At 39.6% G+C, this 22,973-nt stretch overlaps 1 long non-coding RNA gene across 1 annotated transcript; it reads left to right on the top strand.

Annotated features, from left to right (window-relative positions):
* Window positions 1-4,573: 4,573 nt before the first annotated feature.
* LOC124286711 lies at window positions 4,574-22,855 on the top strand. The gene is made up of 3 exons (XR_006901094.1): window positions 4,574-4,585; window positions 21,540-21,547; window positions 22,772-22,855. It is a non-coding gene; the product is annotated as an uncharacterized LOC124286711 (long non-coding RNA).
* Window positions 22,856-22,973: the final 118 nt, after the last annotated feature.

Here is a 22,973-nt window from a genome sequence, read left to right as displayed (position 1 = left end):
ACCCGTGTCTTTGGCGTGACGAGAGAACGCCTTAACCACTAGGCTACCCCACCGGCCCCGTCTTCAGTTAAACTGTTAATGAGGATATGATAGCTGAATGAATGAATGAATGAATGAATAAACATACTCATTCACTCATATGATAGCTTCATCAAATCGCGATCGTTGTTTCGTTACTTTCGTTACAAAAACACTGAGCCATATGTACTATGTGTCTGATGTATTGCTGTAAGTGTTTTGAATGGCACATAGATTAGTACGGTGTATTGCTGTATCTGATCTGATGTGTATGATGTTTACCGTGTGTGATATACATGTACTGATGTATGAGATGCAATGATGCATCATGTATTGCTGTGTATAGATGTATTGGTGTGTTGCTAACTTGCTGTGTATGAGTGTTGATGTGTATGGCGTACTGATGTATTGCTGTGTATGGCGTACTGATGTATTGCTGTGTATGATGTACTGATGTATTGCTGTGTATGATGTACTGATGTATTGCTGTATATGGGTGTTGATGTGTATGATGTATTGCTGTGTATGAGTGTATGATGTATTGCTGTGCATGATGTATTGCTATGTATGATGTATTATTGTATATGATGTATTGATGTGTATGAGTGTATGATGTATTGCTGTGTATGAGTGTATGATGTATTGTTGTGTATGATGTATTGATGTATTGTTGTGTATGATGTATTGTTGTGTATGAGTGTATGATATATTGATGTGTATGATGTATTGATGTATTGTTGTGTATGATGTATTGGTGTATGGATGTGTATGATGTATTGATGTATTGCTGTGTATGAGTGTTGATGTGTGTTATGTATCAGTAAGTATTATGGATTCATGACAGAAACTTGAATCGGACAAACATTCCACTTCAATACCAGACTTAAATTATCAAAAGCGAAGTACAGTAACGCGAAGTGTTCCGTTGGGAGCCACGCCAGTTGGTTTTTACAAATGTCATAAAATGGAAGCTGAAGCCATGCCATTTACTTGAAGAGAGTCAGTGAAGTACGAATTGAAGACACCATGCTGGATGAGCTGCTGATGACGGGAAATACCCTTTGAGGCGGCACAGATTTCCCGTTGTAATATGCAGGCCAATGTGGAGCTTTCTTTTGGTAACCCGACCATTCGAATTGAAACTTTAGAATGTGGAATTAACTGAGGGTATTAAACAGTTCTGTGTGCCTTCGCTCGATTACTAACGTAAGCACACAGGACATGGACTTTCATCAGGCAATAAAACAGTCACATTGGTAGTGATCACGTTGTCGAGGTTATCCGCTACTGTTACTTATTCACTTCTCAAAGAACACCATCGGTGGTACACTGGCGAAATATCATGTTTATCATATTGACATACACAACTCACCAAGATGTTAGGTAGTTATGTTCACATAGCATTAGTTAGTATTGTCCAGAGATTTCCAGTGGTAACCTCAGCAACCTTCTCAGTTTATACACACTTTCTGCATTGTACAGTTGCAACCGTTAGGCTGAGTTGTAGCAGTGCTTCACGTTTAAACAAGTAGTGGAATTTGTCACCAGCTGCTTGGGAGGTACATAAGTTATCCACTCTGTGTTCTCGTCATTATTCCTATATAGCGCAAACATATCTTTATTTATGACATTTAACGTTACACCACACATATAGCCATCGGTGCGTGAAGACAAATACATGGTCATGGAGTGTTTGGACGATCTCCAGTTTCTTTACAGTGTATCGGTCTTTGATAAACACTTTATGTTAGAAATGTTGAAAATACCAAAATAACAATAAATTTGTCAATTTAGAAACCATGCAGGAACATTTTCCAATAACAGCTAAATAACAGCGACAAAGTTATTATTAAGCTTGAAAGCACTTAACTGTATAATTCCGACCATATCATACGCATGTGTTCGGCATACATTTCTCCTGATTATGGAAATGGTTTATGTCGTACTACTTATGAAACAGTGATGATACCAGAAGTTTGGAACTGCAGCAGACATTGTGTTTGTCACGGACTCGTCAAATGTGGAAATGTCCTCTAAAACCGTTTTGAAAAGGTTTACTAAGACGTTGAATGATGTAGCATTGATCACGTACTTTGAGCAAGTTCGTATTAATGATAAAGATTGTATCACACAAACTTGAAATGTAGGCTGTGAATAGAAGAATGCCCGCTGCTGGAGCATTGCTCGAGACAATCGAAAAGCTGATTATTGCACAGGTGTCACCCCATCGATTTTCCTTCAATAAGTGAGGCACATTCCGATCGATTTCTCAAATCGTCTGTGTCTTACTTTTTCCTGGTGTACTTCAATGTGCAGAGCCTAGCTGGCCCCAACAGTATAACTATACCCCTACTCCTGTGCCCTCAAAGTCCGTTTCTCTAAGGGTGAGGTACTACAATGAACTGGTGCAATGAGACGGGTGCAGCAGTATGTAATTTTAGTGAACAAATGTGGCAGTGTTATTATTATATTATGTATATATCTGTATTTTACATATTTGTATATATTCAATGTTGTAATGAAATAATGTACTAATTTTTACTGTGATGTTCAGAATAAAATAAACTTGCTTTCTATTTAGCTCCTGGTTGACTTGTCTTTAATTCAGCTTTAATATTATTTAACTGCCTTTGGGTAGCTGTGGGGTAAGATTGCATAGCTTGGGTCACTCCTTTGTTTAAGACAGCTTACGCCTGATTGGTCTTGTTTAAAATACTAAAGTTGAGCACTTCACCAGCCACTGTAGACTGAGACTGACCAGATGTTCCTCCAGATAAGTTATGTATTTTGTATGTTTTTACAATTATGTACTTGTATATAGTGCTTAATCAGTTATAGTCAAATCATGTTTTACTTTTATCTATATAATCAATATAGGTATAACCCAAAAATGTAATTTAACTAAAACAGTAAGTCTATACACAGTTTAATTCACCTAAACATCAGCTTTTCACTTTCCTATTTCTGTCCTTGAGAATGACAGAGCGAGTATACACTTTTTATCATTTATGTGTTCGTCTATAACTATGTATGTATGTTTTGAAGTGTTCCTAGGTATGTTGTGGGTCGTACATGGTATGTTACCCAGTCTTTCAATAGTATTTATATTTGTATATTCATTTGTATTTAGATGCAGTTGGTATATTCAACTGGTGCAGTCAGTCCACGCCCCAGTACTACCCACAGGGTACGCTTGTAACTCTCTTTTTTGTGTATTTATATAAAAGTAGTCTTTATGCATATCATATGTATACATAGTCAGTGTAGTTTATGCTTGAATGTATTTGATAAATATATTATTTAACTACATTATACCACGTCGTCCATTTGATTAAATGTGTGCATATATATGAATATATATATGAATTGTGATTGTAATGTACCCTTACATACGCATGTATATATATGTACTTATTGCTATGTATATGTTTCAGGGCGTTTGTTCTGACATATACTCCTCCAATAAATCCTTGAAACTCAAACCCGATCTGTGTGTCATGATTGAACTCCCCGGGTTACACAAATGTAGTTTACAAATGCTGATAGCGTGAATCAGTCTCACCTTCTCATGATGGTGATTGGCAAGGGAATAGATGTTCAGCAGCCCCAGTCATATTGAGAAGAATACAACAACATATTCATTATGGTACAACGAATGCTTAGGCGTAATGCCTTTGAGTAGAATAAACTACTAACCCATTTTCAATACAATGACTCTTTAAGTCGATTATACTGTTATGTGTTGATTCGCACGTTGAAACTAAATCGTTAACCGGGAATCAGTCGGAATAAGAACTAGGTGTGAAACGAATAAATAACAAAGAAGTGTGATAAAATTAACAATTTTATTCTAGAATTAACTTAGTTCACAAATTTAGTACAAAGGTCCCACTATGGCAGTACAAAATAGAGTGGCAATACAAGTTCAAAGGCGGTGTAATACAAGAAAGGTGATTGTAGCAATAAAGACAGTGGTGGATATATTTACCTCTGAGTCACTGTTATCCAACTTGCCAAAAATAGGCCTGTCATGGTTATAATGATCGTCATACATGCAGGTCTCCTGGTAACCGCCATGCCATTTTAACACAAGAGTTAACTCCTCTTACATACTTGAGAAAAGATGCTAGAAAGTCCTACTAATGACAAATTATTATGGAATAAGCTCCTTATAGAACGTTCCAGATTTGTCTGTCTAAATGTAGTACAAGTCGAAATATAGCACAATGAATGTATATTGCTCACAGACTCAGTGGTAAAAGCTTAGCATTGCGTTGCCCGATAAGGCTGAAACACTGCCGTATTGCGTCACACGTGCCAGACGGCAGGCACGCTTGTCGATGTTGATGTCGTAATTCATCACTCCGAACGCAACATCAAAGGGTGCAGGTATCAAAAGAACTCACTGTTAATCTACTAAAGTCATACAATTACTGGTTGTAAATACATCCTGTCAACTAATGTTTGATTATAAATCACTATAAAATAGTGATGATGTCGGGTGTTCCAAAAGGTGAGCCTATCCTGCCTCACCGGTGGCACCCGTCATAAGCACATGCAAAGGTGAGTCGACTGATCACCGAAAAAAACACTTACAAAAACACAAGAACGTATGGTACAGCTCAAATTCGGGAATTGTATCGGACATCAATTTTGAAACAAGTTCTCAAATGTCCTTCACAAATCTACTATAACACTTTTTTCACAGTTTTGCCGAAGCCTTGAACATTGTAACCTTGAACTTTTTAGCAAGAGTAATATGACGCTGTTTGAAAAACCTTGATAAAAAGAACATGCTCGACTACACCTCAGTAGTTGTGAAATGTAAACACCAAAGACTGTTCCTGCTGGACTATTGCTCGACATAAAAAGAAAGATAACTGTTAGACAGATGAAGACATCCCTCTTTTATAGAGCCATGTGGGGAGATTTTATCAGTGTAAATCTTTATGCGTGAATCTAAATATAAAGCATGTGAAGTGGGCTCGCTGGTTTCCTATATTTCAAGGGCATTGATTAGTATTGAAAGCTAATAGATAACAGATATACCTTAAACTTTAGTAAACATCTTGTCCAAATTACCTTGTTTTCATTTTTCAACCCAAGCAGACATTCTAACTCGTATGCACAAAGAAAGAGGTCCGAAAGGAGGGGAACACAGTTGGTGCCGGTGGGAATGCAAATTTCTTGTCTGAACTTTTTGCTCAGAAATATACGCAGATCAAAAACGAAGTCCTGCATTTCACATTATGTTTTCTCACCAGACTTGAGACACCATTTGCTTTCAGGTGATAGATATGTAACTATATCTATGCTCAATACGTTTATTATCCAATTCGCCATTAAGTAAAAAGATTTTTTGGAATCAGTGCTATATACTACCGACAAAAAATAAGGGAACTGATGAAATGACAGTGAATGTGAAATTGCTCTGAATGTCCACTAAATCAAATGTGGGCGTAAAGTTCAATATCTGGTGTGTCCACCATGTTGGGCAACACATTCGCGACACCTTGATGGCATACTGTTGATTAATTTCCGGATGGTTGCCCGTGGTATTGCCCGCCATTCCCCCCTGAAGAGCTGCACCAAGCTCGGCCAGGTTGACGGGTGCGGGGTCCCTGGCGTACACCCTGCGACCGAGAATGTCCCATAGATGTTCAATTGGGGACAGGTCTGGGGACTTAGAGGGCCAGTCCAATGTCTGTATGCCCTCTCGTCGGAGATAAGCTGTGACAATTTGGGCCCGATGTGGTCTGGCATTATCATCGTGGAATTCAAAATTCCTGCCGATGATTCTAGCCAGTGGAGCCACGACAGGACGCAAAATTTCGTCAACGTATCGCTGACCAGTCAAGGATCCATTAACGATGACCAGATCTGATCGCCTGTCATGTGTAACCCCGCCCCACACCATGACACTACCACCCCCATATCGATCATGGTCAATAATTGCCGCTCTGGCATACCGCTCACCGCTACGGCGGCAACAACGTTTTCTGCCATCTGTGAATCTGGGGCAAAACCTTGACTCATCTGAGAACATGGTGTAACGCCAATGGCGCAAAGCCCGTCCCTGATGCTGCCTAGCCCATGCCAATCTTAGGTGCCTATGGTGAGCTGTAAGAGTAACACCCTTGAAAGGCCGCCTTGCTTTCAGACGTGCTTGATAGAGCCGGTCTTTAACGGTTGAGTGTGAAATTCGTCGCCCAGTGAGTGTGCGGAATTCCCTATTGATGGCAGGTGCTGATATGAACCTATTGCGTAGGGCCATTAATGTACTGAGACGATCCTGTCGTGGTGTCGTTGATTTTGGTCTACTACGCCCAGGTCTCATTGCAACCCCACCCGTTTGACGGTACTTGTCCCACAGGCGTGAAATTACACTTTTTGTTTTACCCAACATTCGGGCAACTTGACACAATGATGTCCCCCCCCTCTATCATCCCCACAATTCTCCATTTTGTTTGTTCATTGAGATACTGCCTCGGAGGCATTTTTCAGCATATGTTCAACTCTCTTACATTAGTGATTGTGAGTTCTCCAATACGTTTACAGTGGTTGACTTCTGTGTGCACGTGCATCACGTGTTGGTAATGCATCATGTGGAATTTCATTGTCATTGGATGTTGCGTTCGGGTGCAACGCTACGGTAACGTACCCTTTCACCTCTACGTTTGCTGCATTCAATTTCTTCGTTCCCTTATTTTTTGTCGATAGTATATTTTAGATGGTACAACGAAACCGCCATTACACGGACGTACTGTTTCAAGCAAATTTCGGGAAAACTGTTGGTCGAGGAAACGTTGGGGACATTGAAAGTGTTATTTACAATTAGTTATGGTATTCGTCATGTCTAATGGATGAATCGACTATTTCTTTGTTATAGAGAGGACATTGAGGGTAAATGCCTGTACATCCTTGCGACATATTTCATATTAATGATATGGATTCCTATATCTATTTCCATTTCCCGAACACTCTACATTGATCTACAACGATGAAGGACACATTCAACTCAGCCGCCACAGGCAATCCAATTGATTTTACAATCCTTTCCTGTTTGTTCAAAACCGAGACCTCATTTCACCATAATCATAACAAAGTGTGTTTTAGTTTCATGTATTATACATATAATGAATTTCATTTTAGAATAGTATTCTAAGGCCCTGCAATTCGGCACAAGGTTCATTTCAAACCATGTCTGCCTGTGCACTTAAGGCGACAAAAGCTTCCATTCTCTCTATACATATAATCACACATGTGTGTTTGTCTGATTATTAGATATGATTATCAAGTTAATCACGATTTATCGATTCCTTCCGTGAGGTAAACTGTCCTCATTAAAACGTCAGTAGCGGTTGGAGATTTACTTGCGGAGGAAGGTTTCAAGTGTGTTAAATCTTCACAAAAACACATTCCGTAAACAAGCAAACATGTTTGCATGCTGGTATTTTGTGCTAGTCAGACATTAGAATTCAGGCGTTGTTCAATGAACTTCAGAATTCCACATGTAAAATGATATGAACGAACGTGTCTTATCGCAACGAGGAAACGACGTAAAGTTACCTATTTCAAAGTAGACACAAGTTTAGGTATTTCCAGTGCAAAATTTGACAGTCACTACATTAACGGCAATCTAGGAATCAAGTGGAAATTACATAAACACAGGGCGTGTAAATATATCTTTACAATGAAGTTTGTAATCAGAAATAAGGTACCAGTATGACTTGAGAGTTGTTTTGTACAAGTGCAAACAATGCATTTAGCTCAAAATGATTTCAGAACTGATTGGAGCAGCAGTTCCTGTTCGAAAAAGCGACACACAAAATCTCTGTTGAGGCAGATGAGTTCGTATTATCAGATTATATTACAAATGTATGTTTATTGACCAATATCATCCTGAGATGATACCAGTTATGTGCAAAAAGGTGAGCATATCCTGACCACTGTCAGAGACAGCCATCACAAACACATGCAAAGGCAAATCACGTGTTCAACTAACAAGTCGAAACAGGGATGTGTTTCGGGTATCAGGTCCTCCACAACACTCAACCACAACCATTCGTTTTGAAAGCTTTACAAAGACCTTAAAAGCTGAGACCCTGATCAAACACCTTTTGACTGAAGAGTCGTATGTCGCTCTTTGAAATCTTTACAGAAAGAACATGCTCGATCAATTGCATCTAAACAAATATCAGTTAAAGCTAAAAGGCTGAAGCCCGTAAAATATTTTCCTCGGCATAAAGAGGAAGTTTACTTTTAGTCATCCATCATGTCATACTGTGCAGTGTTGTGAAGAGTGTTTGTCTCTGTGAAAATGGGTGCATAAGCGATTAGCCAGTTTCATTGGTCTCTTCTATCTGTAGTTCAAGTTGGTAAATCCGTGGAAGGGAATTGAAAGTTGACATCAGGGCATCGAGATTGTCAGTTGAACTCTACATGGCAATGACGGAACATATTACTCTTTGCGGCTCTATAGATGTGTCGTGAGCGGTATTCGAACCAAAGTCTAGCATATGGAGTCCGCTTGAGTTAACAACTACTAGTATACATACACGCCATGAAAGTGTATTGCGTTCTTTTTAATACAAATACAATTAAGGCAAATTGCTATCATAAGGACGATTTGAGGGTCAAGGACGTTATGTAATCTTTTCGAACAGCATTATATGGACATTACCTGAAGACTGTATAAGGGGTAAGGGTCTATCATTTCTCATAACATTAAGTTCTAGTTGTGGTAAGATATCTATATTAGGCCTCGTTCGTAAACTTGGCCGTGTTGCTACTTGGTGAACATTGTTGTCACTGACTTTACTGATTTTAACACTGCTATTTTCTTTTCTTCTGCCATTACAATTGCACAGCCATTGATCGTTGTACTATTGACTACTGCCATTGATCGTTGTACTATTGACTACTGCCATTGGTCGTTGTACTATTGACTACTGCCATTGATCGTTGTGCTATTGACTACTGCCATTGATCGCTGTACTATTGACTACTGCCATTGATCGTTGTACTATTGAATACTACCATTGATCGTTGTACTATTAACTACTACCATTGATCGTTGTACTATTGACTACTACCATTGATCGTTGTACTATGGACTCCTGCCATTGATCGTTGTACTATTGACTACTACCATTGATCGTTGTACTATTGACTACTGCCATTGATCGTTGTACTATTGACTACTGCCATTGATCGTTGTACTATTGACTACTGCCATTGATCGTTGTACTATTGACTACTGCCATTGGTCGTTGTGCTATTGACTACTACCATCGTTGTACTATTGACTACTGCCATTGATCGTTGTACTATTGACTACTACCATTGATCGTTGTACTATTGACTACTGCCATTGATCGTTGTACTATGGACTACTACCATTGATCGTTGTACTATTGACTACTGCCATTGATCGTTGTACTATTGACTACTGCCATTGATCGTTGTACTATTGACTACTGCCATTGATCGTTGTGCTATTGACTACTGCCATTGGTCGTTGTACTATTGACTACTGCCATTGCTCGTTGTGCTATTGACTACTGCCATTGATCGTTGTGCTATTGACTACTGCCATTGATCGTTGTACTATTGACTACTGCCATTGATCGTTGTACTATTGACTACTGCCATTGATCGTTGTACTATTGACTACTGCCATTGATTGTTGTACTATTGACTTCAGCCATTTATCGTTGTATTATTGACATCTGCCATTGATGGTTGTACTATTGACTACTCCATTGTTCTTGCTTTGCAATGTCCTTGATTGATTTCTAAAGTTAGGGGTTCTTATAAAACACTTGTAAATTGTATTACATTTCTTTGTTGGTTCCATACTGGATTAGTTAGTGTATATATTTCTGTGTCAACCTATCGTTTCAATTTGGAAAGCGACACAACATATCAAATCATCCTACAGTAAGTGTCATGTCACCATATCGTATGGTTCTCGTATTGAATGTATTGCTGCCATTTCTCCTATCTAGAACACGCCCCAGAGTCCCAGATAAACACCTCACACATATCCAGTACAATGCCAAATGATTATAACATATTTATGAAAGGAAAAAAAACATCAAAGACAATTGTCAGTAGTTTCCGGTTTAGAATTTCAATAATTATTGTTATATTGTAACCTGGCATCTACTTCAAGGATTCACAACTTCTTGCTGATGATAAATAGTGGCATTCTCCTAACTATACAATAATATGAAAATGGCAATTCTTACTGTAACGGTTAAGTGAACTGAATGTATAGGGCTTGTTGTATATAGGTCTGGATACGGAAAGGACTTCTCAAAACAATACATGGAATCTACATCAGTTGTTCTATACAAATCATTTATGCATGGTCCATGATTGACCAACATCAATTGTTGCCGATGTTTTAGATTCTTATACTATAAATGGCCGTTGGAATATGAATATAACACCAATTGAACATCTTTCAATGAACATCCGGGGTTGAAATACGTATTTTCCGAATATATCTACTAATAATTCTTATGGATATTGTCGATACTTTTGTGATTATGGATTAATGATAGTGCGGTGACTATGGATTAATTATTTATGATTAACGATTAGGAGTGCATTTGAACCGTGTACATGTTATGGGTTTGTCTCACGCCGTTGTCAACATGATTCTGTATATATTACCCGTGATACCCACAATTTATACTACTGGAATAACGCAACTGTGCATTATTTAATGTTCTGCCATTTTGTTAATGCAAAAAAGTAATATTAACATGTTTTGTGGCGTTTTCCTTAATCACCGTTTAACGGTTGATAGGATAATATCGAAATCTGTATGATTTGACACAAGGCATCACGACACGCCCATGAAGAGATGTGGTGTCAAAAGTCAGTTCACAAATTCAGTACCGTGTATATCCACCATTCCCGTTGATGCAGGCTTGACAACAACGATGCATAAACGACAAAAAGCAATTGAAGAAAGCTTGGGGAATGTTGTTCCATGTCTGAACAAACGCTTGTCCCAATTCTGCTAACGTCAATATCTGATTCTGGGCTTGACGTAAATAACGCTCCATTTCATCCCAAGCGTGCTCGATAGAGGGGCAGGTCCGGAGCAACAGCTGGCCAGGGGAGTACCGGAATGTTCTGCTGTCTCAGGAAATCTCGAGAGATATGTGGAAGGGCATCATCTTGCTGAAGCGTGAAGTTATGTCTCTGCCCTTGAATGAACGGCTGCACATGAGACCCAATGATCTCATCCCTGTATGGCAGACCTGTCGGTTTGCCATTGACAATGTAAATCTGTGCCCGACCATGAGATGTGATTACCCCTTCCCCCCTACCATAACTTCCCCTCCACCAAACTGTCGACGTTGAACAACGCACGCGTCAGCATACCGTTCACCTCGCCGTCTGCACACCCTTGGCATCTGAGCTGTCCAGATGAAATGTCGACTCGCCAGTGAACAAAACACCATCCAATCTTGTCTCCTGTACTGTGTAGGTGCTGTCTTTACCAAGCAAAACGTGCCTGTCGGTGACGTTGGAGCAAAATTGGACGTACTGCAGGCCGTCAGAGCAGTCTGGAATCGATTCCTTAGATGGTCAGCCGAATGTGGTTGTCTTGCTGACGTTACGTCACGCATGGACGGCCGGTCCAAGGCAAATCTCTCGTGTTCCCCTTATGTTGAAAATGTCTCAATGGAGATGAGATCGTGTTTCGATGGACACCAAAATTTGTGGCCAAATCATTTTGGGCCCTTCCAGTCTCCAGCATACCCACGGCGCGGAGACGCTGAGTTTCTGTAAGTTGTGGCATGACATACGCGCAGTTTAGGTTTAAATTAACGGCAAGAGAATAATCAACCATTCTTCAATGTTCAATATCAGGTGTGTGAACTTCAGGTGTCAAAAAGCATCCAAAAAGTGAGTAAGTTCATTGTGCACAAAGTGCTTGTGCCACGCGCGATACGTACCATCAAATTTAGCCCAAAGTGCTTTGCTACATGTTTATTTAGGGTTATTTTCAAATAGGTTTATTTTATGAAATTTTATGCTATGCACAGTTACCTTATATGTTCAAGCATCACACACGTGATCGATAACTCACGTCATGTATATAATCATATGTATACATCCATGTATTTATTCTCTCTCTCTCTCTCTCTCTCTCTCTCTCTCTCTCTCTCTCTCTCTCTCTCTCTCTTCAAACTTTGTCATCATTAAAGATGCTTACACACGACAAGAGAATGAAAAGACTGACAGAAGCTCAAGGACACAACGCCATCGGCATCGGATGGGCATCGCAGCATGAGGTGGCAAGGCACTGCAGCGTGTCCAGACAGACCATCTCAAACTTATGGACCCGATACAGCAATACTGGGAGAGTTAATGACAGAACCAGGTCAGGTCGACCCAGAGTTACCACCGCCGCCCAGGATCGTTACATCCGGTTGAGACATCTTCGTTCAAACATCACGGCCGCATCATCCACAACAATCCACATCCCTGGACTGCGCCGAATCTCCGACCAGATAGTGCGCAATTGGCTATGGGAAACTAGATTGTTTTGCCAGAAGACCAGTTCAACGTCACGTCGTTCCTTTCATTAACGTCAACGGTTGATCTTTGGAGCATTACAATGCTCGACCTCACGTTGCACGCGTTTGACAGGATTTCCTCCAGCAAAACAATGTTCAGGTGTTACCTTGGTCTTCTCTATCACCCGATTTGTCCCCCATTGAACATCTATGGGATACTTCTGATCAACGCTTGCGTCAGCGGAATCCGCCACCTCAGACACTACAAGAACTGCATACAGCACTTCAGCAAGAGTATCAAAACATTCCTCAAGACAACATTCGGCATCTCCTTTCTTCTATGGGTCACCGCTGCCATGCTGTTATCGATGTTCATGGTGGTCACACCAGATACTGACATTTTACTCTGACCAAGTGAGTGAGTGAGTTAAAATTTATCGTCACATCGGCAATATTTCAGCCATATTGTAACGAGAACAATTAATTGGTATACATAGTAAGTAATAGTAAATTATAAAAACCTGTCTACGAAGGAGAGTAAAATAACTAGATTATCACAGAGTCGAAATTAAAACTAGTAATTAAATCTAAAACAGTTTAACTAGAGATGACATTACAATAAAAAACGGGCTATAGATTGCCAACAACTGAAGGTAGATCACCATACTAGGGACCATGGGGACTTACAGTACATTTGCTTCCTGCATGGACCCTAGCTGGATTTACACCATCCCTTCAGCTATTAGCAATTTTGGATATTCAAGCCACAAATTAAAAGATCATATATTCTACGATTAAAAATAATAGTAGATTTAAATTTACATTGAATGATTTGGAACTTACGTACCCTCTCAGGAGGACAATAATTTTACAATACTTCAAGCCCCTTTGAGGGTACAGCCACTAACAATCGCAGTTATTAATCTAAACTACCAATAATAAAATATGTATCTATTTACAGACCATTTATCAAAATTTATCTAGTAATTCTATTTCCTTTAAAAATTCAATGATTACATGATAATTAACATTAAAAAGATCCTTAACTGTTTTGACAATGAAATACTTATCCCTTGTAATGGAAAAAACAATACAGTCAAGCAGGACATGCTTGCCGGTGATTCTTTCATCACAAGGGATGCAAAACGGAAGATCCTTACCTTTCAATAGGTATGCATGAGTATATCTTGTGTGGCCAATACGACATCGTCGTATGATGACCTCTTCAAATCTGGACTGACAACCCAAGTAGATGTAACCGATATAGGGTTTTATTTCATGAAATTTATTGATACCTACTTGGGTGTCCCACTTCTTTTGCATCAGATCACGGATGTAGGTTCTAATGCTAGCTTTGTAATCAGAGTATGGAATAAGAAGTGGTTTATTGAGTGCTGCCTTGGCAGCAAGATCAGCCATTGTGTTCCCAGAAATGCCAACGTGGCTGGGTAACCAACAAAAGACGATTTCGCTTTGGCCAGTAGCAAGCTCATGATACAATTCAATAATTTCTAATAAAAGTGGAAGTTTACAAGAAAGATTTTTAATAGCCTGAAAGCACGAAAGAGAATCGGAAAAGATTACGCATTGTTTGTATTTATGGTGTTTATTAATATATTTAAGAGCTGTTAATATGGCGTTAGCTTCTGCTGTGAAAATAGAGCTGTTATTTGGTAGTAGAGAACATATTGTTCTGGATCCAATGACAGTGGCACATGCCACCGCGCCACCATCCTTGGATCCATCTGTAAATAAGGATTCGTATGCATTATATTTATTTTTTAATTGATTATATTCTTGTTTTTATTGTAATTCATTAGTTTTTGCTTTCTTAAACCTTGTCAGGGTGAGGTCAACTTGTGGCCTCACTAATTGCCAAGGAGGAGAAGAAAGAAGACGGGAAGGAGCTATATTGTCATGCCCAATGCCGACAGCAGAAATGAATGGTTGAATTCTTAGCCCAAGAGGCAGAACAAGAGAAGACTTTTTGTTGTACAAATCCTCATAAAGAGGATTAAAGACACATTTAAAAGCAGGGTTAAACTCGTTAGAATATAGTTTTGTAATATATTGTGAAGATAATTTAATACGGCGTTGGGTAAGAGAAGGCTCATCTGCCTCAACATAGAGACTGTCAACAGGAATGAACCAAGACAAAGTCTCAGACCTTGGTGGTGGACAGAATCAAGTAGTTTTAAGTTGCTTTTGCAGGCTCCACCATATACGATGGAGCCATAATCAAGTTTAGATCGAAACAATGATCTGTATAAGTGAAGGAGGGTAGTTTGATCCCCTTTCCACTTAGAATTTGAAACAACCTTTAACAAATCTAGTGCCTTCAGGCATTTAGCTTCAAGGGATTTAATGTGTGGCAAGAAGGTTAAATGAGAATTTGATGGGAGTGCCATTTAAAGATAGTTCTGGGTCCTTATGCGGCTGATATTTTCTACAATAGTGTAGACAATTAGTTTTTGATTTAGAAAATTTAAAGCCGTTTTCAAGACACCATTTATTTATTTTATTTAAACATAACTGCAATTGCCGTTCAATAGTATGCATATTTTTACCACGACAAGAAACATTAAAATCATCCACAAAGAGTGATCCATCGATAAACTGTTGATCTTAATGCTAAACAATGTGACAGACAAAATACTGCCTTGTGGGACACCCTGATCCTGATTATATTGGTCAGACAGGGTTGAACCCACTCGAACTTGAAATTGTCTGTCTGTTAAAAACTGTGAAATAAGAGGTAAACGACCCCTCAAACCGAAATCATGTAAATCTTTTAAAATGCCATGCTTCCAGGTTGTATCGTACGCTTTCTCGAGATCAAAGCATATCGATACGGCATGTTGTTTATTTACTATTGCATGTTTAGCAAAGGATTCTAGTCGTACCAAATGATCAATGGTACTACGATTTTTCCTGAAACCACATTGAATATTGGTTATGAGGTTACTGGTGTCAAGATACCATGTTAATCTATTGTTTAACATTCGTTCCATGGCTTTACAGACACAACTCGTTAAAGAGATTGGTCTGTAATAAGACGGATCAGTATGATCCCGGCCAGGTTTTGGAATAGGGACAACAATGGCATTACGCCACGAAGTTGGGAAATTCCCTGAAGTCCATATTTGATCAAAGATTTCTAAAAGGATTTCTAAACATGATTTCGGCAAATGCATCAAGAGCTGATAGTGTATATTATCAGCTCCTGTTGCTGTACCATGTGCTTGCTCAAGGGCGGTATGAAGCTCATGTAACGAAAATAGTTCGGTATAATCTTCACCATTGTCTGAGTTAAAATTTATTCTTTTCTTCTCCTGTTGTTTCTGATACTTTTGAAACTCAGGGACATAATTAGATGAAGATGAATGCTTGGCAAGAGTTTCACCAAGTTTATTTGCAATGTCAGTTTTATTAGTCAATAAATTATCACCGTCCTTCAAATGATGAACAGTAGATTTGGAACCTTTGCCCTTTATTCTTTGGATCATGTTCCACATCTTTGACATAGGTGTACGGGAATTTATTTTAGAAACATAATTTCGCCAAGACTGACGCTTATTTTGTTTAACAGAACGTCTAGCCTTAGCATTAGTAATTTTGACTTTGTCTAGATTATGGACAGTAGGGTGTTTGCGAAAATATTTTTCGGCCTTCTTCCTACATTTTCTGGCCTGTTTACATTCATTATTAAACAATGGTTTACGAATATGTGGAATTGCAGAGGACTTAGGAATTGTTTTGTCTGCAAAGTAATTTAGTATAACCGAGAAAGACTGTATAGGATCTTCACTGTTCCTAAAGAGATCATGCTTCAAGTGTTCAACACACAGAGTCTCATATAATGACTAATCAGCCCTAACGAAATTTCTCCTTGACAAGGTGGATCATCACCAGGGTTGATTGTTTTGAGAATGGTAGGGAAGTGGTCACTCCCACATAGGTCATCATGGACCATCCATTCAAATTCATTATAAAAGACAGATCCAGGGAAGAATATGTTCCCGTAGCTGGATGAAGACAAGTGGCTGAATCATCAATGAAAATACATAAATCATTATCGGCAATGATTTCCTCAATAATTTTACCTTTAGTATTAGTATGGACACTACCCCAAAGCGGGTTGTGTCCGTTCAGATCGCCCATGATAAGACATGGCTTTGGGAGCTGATCATACAGACTTTGCAGAACTAACAGTCGGATATCTGAAGATGGAGGGACATATAAACTGCACAACGTCAACGCAATGTGTATAGTTAGACGAACAGCTACAGTTTGGAGATTGGTATTAAGAGGGACAGGGCTATGTATGATGCCCTGCCGTACCAAAATAGAAGCACCTCCAGTTGCTTTATCTCCTGGCGGAGAAAAGGAGTGATAATCACTGTATTGTCGTAAATTGAATGAGTCTGTATTTTTTATATATGTCTCCTGAACACATAATGCTGGAGGCTTAAAATCCTGTATTAACAATTGTATCTCATTGAAGTTATTCTTCTGCCCTCTGCAATTCCATTTAATTATATTGGCCAACTGAGTCATGGTGGCTCAATTGGCGATCTCTCTCGTGAATGTGAGGGGGAGCTGTTCCTCCTCCTGTCCTGCACGGACAAAGTTACCTCCATATCCAGAGGCCCAAATGAGTTCTGTAAAGGAACCTCTGGTGATGAAGGGATGGTAATTGTGTCTGGTCTGTTTGATATTTTCTTTCCTTTCTTTTTTGTCAAATGATTTATTGCTGGTTGTTTGACAGACGTTCTTGATTGTGCCGTAGACTGGTTGTCTGTCTGCGATGCAGACGTTGACTGAGTAGCCTGAGAAGGTTTGAATGATTCTGAAACAACAGGCTTCTCTGACTTGACCCATGTTAAGTCAGTCTGACACGATATAGTTGATGTTGCCACAGATCGAGAGACTGCAGCAGCATAGGTGATAGTTGATGGAGGTGCTGTTTGAGTTTTGAATAGTTTTTTGGCCTCAAGGTAGGATATATTGTTTTGACACTTTAGCTTTATTATTTTAGCTTCCGTTTGCCACACTGGGCAAGACTTGGATGATGCAACATGCGTACCATCACAATTGCAGCATCTAATATCTTTTTGGCAGTCAGTGTCCTCGTGGCTGTCACCACAACGATGACAGATGACAGCGTTTCGACAAGAGTTTGAACCATGTCCGAATCTTTGACATTTATAACACCGGAGCGGAGAGGGGACATACACCTCCACTCCGATATTAAAATAGCCTGCTTTGATAGACTCTGGTAGAGATGAACGCGCAAACGACATTAAATATGTGTTTGTATTTATGGTTGCGCCATCTTTCTTGATGGCAAAACGCTTAACTGCGGTTACCGCCTGTTCCTTTAGCTCCGTAGCGATGTCTTCCTCAGACATGTCGGACAGGCAACGAGCCCTGTCACGAACAATGCCTCGACAAGAGTTTAGTGTCCTGTGCACAGACACAGCAACCTCAATACCTGCAAATCTTTTGATCGATAGCAAATTGAGAGATTGCTGTCTCCGTGCACACTCCACAAGAAGTGAACCACTACGGAGACGGGTAACGTTGTTATCTTCACCGCAAATACCAGATACAGCCTTTGAGCCTTTGCAAACGGGTTTAAATCTACAGCCACAATCACCAACAATCGTGGCCAGGAATCATTGTTTGAAGTATGTTTTCCATTTGAAAGATCTAAGTCCTCTAAACGTCTTTTCTTTTCGTTTCGAAGTGAACCAGCATGTGTAAGCTGCATAATGAAAGGAAATAATTCAACACCCCTGCTCCCCACCCGCCACGGAGTGTCAACAAGGACAATGTAAAATAGCAACGGGTATCCAAGATGCTGACACCAGGGATACAAGGGTGTTATACTCCAGGGAAAACAAACACAAATAGCTGCACTTGTCAACCAATTTCATGCCCGACTGGTTCGGCCCAAGACATGAAATTAGAGACATACATCATTTAGAGGTCATTATCACCAGTTTGGCCCATGAGTCACCGCCTTCTGGCATAGGACTCTAGGCAAATATATATCATATAATTTTAAATTACAACATTCAATATCAACATAATATATAAATATACATTAATAACAATTTGAATGTTTCCATGCGCAGGGCACGGCGTGACCAGCCGATTGATAGAACCGGGCCAGTTCTACCCCCCGTCTAGGTGAAGTCAGGGCCAAAGTGGTGTGTTGGGCCAGAGGAACAAGGTTTCAGGCTCCTATTGCCCTCAACCACCAGAATCCCTTCCTCCACCGACACAGGGGCGCAACTCACGGCAAACGGGTTGGTGGACCAAATATACCCCCGGGTCCACAACGGGGGGTTGAAGAGCTCTTAGCGTTACCCAGCACCCACCACGAGGAGGTGGCTCTACACGTGTGCCCTCTGACCAAGTGGCTTTAATAGCCCTCTGTGGTTTTATCAACCACTTTCTGGATAATCAAGTTTTGAAAATTTGTAAAGTGATGATTTTACTGTAATTTAGCAAAGATGTCATGTTTGAATCAGTTATATGCACTCAGTACGTAAACTCAAAAACAGCGTGTGTAGTTTCTGTTTTTTTAAGAATATATTTCTGTTTATTCCCGTATTTCTGTCAGGTGAACAATGGAGTTGTCCATAGTGGTTCATAAACACGTACCACGGAATCGTGCAATGGTCTCTGTAATTGAATGGCGAGTGCTACCAGTACATGCTTACCCTTTTCGACACCATTGCCGCTCTATTGTGTACTTCCATAGTTATACCTTTCGTACTGACTCGGCACCCATGAAGGGCCACCTCCTCGTGGTGGGTGCTGGGTAACGCTAAGCGCCTTTCAACCCCCCGTTGTGGACCCGGGGGTATATTTGGTCCACCAACCCGTTTGCCGTGGGTTGCGACACTGTGTCGGTGGAGGACGGGAGGCTGGTGGTTGAGGGCACTGGTTCCAGGAACAGTGTTCCTTTGCCCAACACACCACTTCGCCCCTTACTTCACCTAGACAGGTGGTAGAACTGGCCCGGTTCTATCAATCGGCTGGTCACGCCAAGCCCTGTGTATATATATATATATATATATATATATATATATATATATGTCATTGCACAAATTTGATTTGGAATTGTTTGAATTTCGGGCTTACTTGTTTATCTAAAACGTTTGTGGTTTTGAATTATTATGTTATGAACTTTGCCTAGAGTCTTATGCCCAGAAGGCGGTGGCTCATGGGCCAATCTGGTAGAATTATTACTCTTTTAATTCTTCTACTGGAGTATATCATCCGGGTTGATTGATGTGCCCATGCGCGAGGTGAAGCAGGTCGTGTTTGAATTGTCGGAAGAACAAAATGATGAAATAATGTGTTAAATTCATCAACATACCTACGAAGAACACAAAATCAACTATGGGGATCCCCCTGGACACTTGGCGAAGAAGAATTGGCCGATTTGTTCCACCAAGAGGAGTGAAACAGATAAGTAAAATCTTACCTTATGATCCCGATTCAACTTGGACGCCATTCACTGACCTTGCATACCGACTTGCACTAACCACGGCCATACTCACATATGTCTGTGTCGTTGGTTCAGCAATCGTATCTATAGCTTTATCTGGTGCTGATACAAGCTATCCGGTAAAAGATTCCTCAAATGCAGTGTTTACACATTTTTCCGTGTCCACGCCACTGACAACACGACACGACATTAAAAACCTGTTCTGCCAAAGTCCACTTTCTGCTCCAGATGCATCCTGTCGTCTGGACCAGGAAGAAACTCAACCGCTATATTATACAGAATCTGAAGCCATGATCACCTACAAGGATCCCACACCCATCGGAAATCTGCCGACATGCTTCAAACTGTTGACTATCATCTCAGTGTTGTTGTTACGTTCGGGCGTGGAGTTCAATCCTGGACCTGGACCAGAAACACGTAACAGTTCTTCTGCTTCAAAACAATTGAAACTCACGTCTTCTGATGCTGGTAACAGTACTGAGTTTGAGAGACTTCTTGCTGAAATTAAGGGGGTTTCTGCTAAAGTTGATACTCACCAGGCAGACCTCTCATCCAAACTGTCTGTTATGTCAGAGTCTATCTCATCACTCACTGACCATATGACTAGTCTCACCTCTAAATGCAATTCTCTGCAAACCCGGATTTAGTTTTAACATATGATTTAGAAAAGAACTGTGTTGTTGAAGTCGCCAAAACGCGGCCCTATTCAACTGATACAACAGATTCTCGTGCACAGCAAGAACACGGGTCTGAGTCAGGTGCACATGGATATCACGACGAGGAGTTTCACTCACCAGGTCACCAGCGTCAACGTGATCGCAGATAGGATGTAGGCCGGGTCAGAGGTGTCGTAACTGGTCATTGTTTGTCATTACTGACATGGAATGTTCATGGTCTTGCAAACAAAATTCTTAATATTAATTTCATAGAATTTTGTACTTCGTTTGACATTGTCGGGTTCACAGAAGTATGGAGTAATTGTGCAAACGATACAATAGAACAACAGTTCACTGATTACACAGTATATCGACATGTAAGAGATTATAATAGTAGAGGTGGAGTTTTATTACTGATTAGAAGTTTTTGTAAAAAAGGAATTAAATATGTTAATACTTCATTTAGTGATAGCATTTACGTTCTTCTTGACTCAAAGGTATTTGGCTTCCCAAGAGATGTTTTACTTGGTATCGTGTATGTACATCCTTATGCATCCTCAGTCAAGTCTGATACTCGTCATGTCAAGGGGATTGATTTCATTGAGTCGTGCCTTGTACAGTTGTTGTCACTATTCGGTGATGTTGATGTAATACTTTCAGGTGATTTGAATGCGAGAACGGGTTTACTGGACGATTTTATTTTACATGACGATGACAATAGTGATTCTTACATTAGTGTTTTGAATGACATGAATTACTAAAGAGATTCCTTTAGATCTCCAAGGAGGTCAAGAGACAAAGACGTTAACACTTATGGTATAGACTTGATCAATCTTTCCTGTTTACTAGGAATACATATGTTAAATGGTCGTTTCTCTGGCGATGCTGACGGTAGTTTCACTTGTCATACACAGAACGGTGGAAGTCTGGTTGATTACATATTGTGTTCCAGTCAAATCTTTGAAATAATTGATAACTTTAAAGTGGTTACCCGCACAGAGTCAGATCACTTTCCCTTAGTATGTTACTTCAATAGATCAGAAAATCGTGTTAGTGAAGATGACGGGGTTGTTTACCAAATTGATAGATATAAGTGGAAGCCGTCAAACTCTGATATATTTCTTGAATCTCTCAATGCACGTATATCTCTGTTGGAAATGAACGATTTTTCTGCTATATCAAATAAGCACACGGGTGAAGCTGCAAATAAGCTTATAAACATTGTCCAAGAAAGCGGAAAAGACGCAAATATGTTATTAAGAAAACGTGTCACTAAAGAAATAAGTGAGATATGGTACGACCATGAGTGTAAAGACTTAAAGAAAAGAAAGTATTCAGCATTAGATAAATTCCGAGTCACAGGGAACTTCAACTATCCTACCGAATTTAGAATTTATAGAAACAAATACAGAGAAGTTTGCCGTAGGAAGTGTGATTTGTATCACGAGTTTACAACCATACAATTATTACAAGTATGTCAGGATGGTAACTATAAAACATTCTGGTCTGGTGTTAAGTCATTATTAGGTAAACCGGCTACACGGTCTACATCTATCAACAGTTTGCAATGGGTCGCTTACTTTATAAATATTCTGAATATTAAAGATGTTAACATAGACGAAGATTTTATGACCTTTGCCAAACAGTATATGTTGAAAAATGAGTTTATATTGATTGATGATGACTCTAATAATATTCTAAATAAAGAGATAACCATAAATGAAATAACAAATGCATTATCAGCTTTAAAACTTGGTAAAGCATGTGGTCCTGATAGACTACCTCCTGAAATGTGGAAACACGGAGGTCATATTTTACTACCTTATTTGCATGTACTTTTTAATTGTATTTTTAACTCGGGAGACTTTCCTTCTGCTTGGTCACAAAGTATTATCTTCCCACTTCACAAGAAGGGGAACAGAAATGATGTTAATAACTATAGAGGTATTTCTTTGATGGACATATGCGGAAAAATATTCACTTATATTTTAAATGAAAGACTGAAAGCATTTGTTGATGTGTATAAGTTAAATCCAGAATGTCAAGCTGGATTCCGCTCAGGCTATTCAACTGTTGATAATGTTTTTACCTTACAGGCTTTAATTCAAAAAATACTTGTCCAAGTCTAAGGGTCGATTTTATTGTTTATTTGTTGATCTTCATAAAGCATTTGATTGTGTAAATAGAGATCTATTATGGTATGTTCTTTCTCAAAACAATATTCGTGGT

This window comes from Haliotis rubra, unplaced genomic scaffold (genome assembly GCF_003918875.1).
Source record: "Haliotis rubra isolate DU_JTF1 unplaced genomic scaffold, ASM391887v1 Scf39, whole genome shotgun sequence".
Lineage (NCBI taxonomy): Eukaryota > Metazoa > Mollusca > Gastropoda > Lepetellida > Haliotidae > Haliotis > Haliotis rubra.
This window is presented reverse-complemented; position numbering and strand designations above follow the sequence as displayed.